Raw genomic sequence first — 2,308 nt, forward strand, 5'->3', positions numbered from 1 at the left:
GATAGAAAGTTCCCTAATAGAAAGCTATACAGTTGCTTTCTATTAGTTATCCATTGTGTATATAATAGTGTATATATGTCAATATCAGTCTCCCAATTTATCCTCCCTTCTTTCTCCCTCAGTAACCATGCTTGTTTTCCACATATGTGACTATATTTCTGTTTTGTAAATAAGTTCATTTGTATCATGTTTTAGATTCCACATATAAGTGATGTCATGTCGTATTTGTCCTTCTCTGTCTGATTTACTTCATTCAGTATGACAATCTCTAGGTTTTTCCATGCTGCTGCATATGGCATTCTTTTTTGTGGCTGAATAATATTCCATTGTATATATGTGTGTGTGTGTGTGTGTGTGTGTGTGTACCACATCTTCTTTATCCATTCCTCAATTGATGGGCTTTTAGGTTGCTTCCATTTCTTGGCTATTTTACATAGTCCTGCAATGAACATTGGAGTATATGTATCTTTTTAAATTACATTTTTCTCTGGATATATGCCCAGGAATGGGATTGCAGAATCACATAGTAGCTCTATTTTTTAGTATTTTAAGGAATCTCCAAACTGTTCTCCATAGTGTGTCTACCAATTTACATTTTCACCAACAGTATAGGAGGGTTCCCTTTTTTCCACACCCTCTCCAGCATTTATCGTTTGTACATTTTTGGATGATAGACATTCTGACTGGTGTAAGGTGATACTTCATTGTAGTTTTGAATTGTATTTCTCTGATAATTAGTGATGTTGAGCATCTTTTCATGTGCCTGTTGGCTATTTGTATGTCTTCTTTGGAGAAACGTGTAGTTAAATCTTCTGCCCATTTTTTTAAATTTCATTTTTTAAAAATTAGGGCATAATTACTTTCCAGTATTGTGATGGCCTTTGCCATACATCAACATGAATCAGCATTAGGTATACTTATGTTCACTCCCGGTTGAACCTCCATCCCCATCCCATCCTTCTGGGTAGTCACAGAGTACTGGCTTTGGATTCCCTGGGTGGTGCATACATCAAGCTCCTGAGAGTGTTAACAGCCTAGCTAGGGAGGTCAGAGGTCCCCAAGTGGAAGGAGGAAATAAACTGCAAGTGGCAGACTTTTGAGTTTGAGTAAACTCTGGGAGTTGGTGATGGACAGGGAGGCCTGGCGTGTTGCAGTCCATGGGGTCGCAAAGAGTGGGACACCACTGAGCTACTGAACTGAACTGAATCCTGTGTTGCCATGGTGACACCTGGTTCCACCTGAACTTAACTTTATCTCAAACCTTGAGCTAAACACTGTGCTTTTCTTATGGAAATATCTTTCTTTTTTTTTTTTTTTTTTGGAAATATCTTTCTTAAGCTATCTTAATGAACTATGTATTTGCTTGGAAATCTGCCTTTGTTCAAGATTCTTGTCAATTGTTTTATGGCCAGGGATGAATTACTTTGTGCCAATGCTATCTCAAAATGAATGTTGTGGGGGAGGGGCCTGGTGCAACTCTCAGTTTTGAGGTGTTTCCTTTCTCTAATTTTGCTAATAGGTATATACAGGATTCCCTTGTAGCTCAGTTGGTAAAGAATCTGCCTGCAATGCAGAAGATTTGGGTTTGATTCCTGGGTCAGGAAGATCCCCTGGAGAAGGAAATGGTAACCCACCCTAGTATTCTTGCTTGGAGAATCTCATGGACAGAGGAGCCTGGCAGGCTACAGTCCATGGGGTTGCAAGAGTCGGACACGACTTAGCAACTAAACCACCACCAACAGATATATATAACTCCTTGCTAAAAACTAGCAAGGGGGCACTCTTTCTGTCCCCTTCTGATGCCTGTCAGAAGCTTTCACTATCTCTTTTACACTTTACGAAAACTTTGGTACACAAAAAACTCTGAGTAATCAAGCCATATCACTGGCCCCAGATCGAATTCCTCTCCTCAGGAGGCCAGGAATCCTGGCGTCAATTGTGGCTGATAGCAGCAACCTTTCACTTCCACTGGCTTTATATTTTACATATAGGACAGTATATGTACGTTATACATTTACACCCACCCTCCCCTTTCCCCATTGTGTCCTTTTTAAAAATTAAATTGTTTTTTTGGTTGTTGTTTTTTGGTATTGAGCTTCATGACCTGTTTGTATGTTTTGGAAATTAATCCCTTGTCTGTTGCTTTGTTTACAAATATTTTCTCTCATTCTGTGGGTTGTCTTTTCATTTTGTTCATTTTTTTCCCTTTATGACTCACTTTGAAAGAATCTTTCACAATAATGTAATAGTTTATTCCATAGGATTTAATGCTGTATATAGCACTAAAAGAATGATGTCATTTGTATTA

The sequence above is a fragment of the Cervus elaphus genome, chromosome X (genome assembly GCF_910594005.1).
Source record: "Cervus elaphus chromosome X, mCerEla1.1, whole genome shotgun sequence".
NCBI classification, from domain to species: Eukaryota; Metazoa; Chordata; class Mammalia; order Artiodactyla; family Cervidae; genus Cervus; species Cervus elaphus.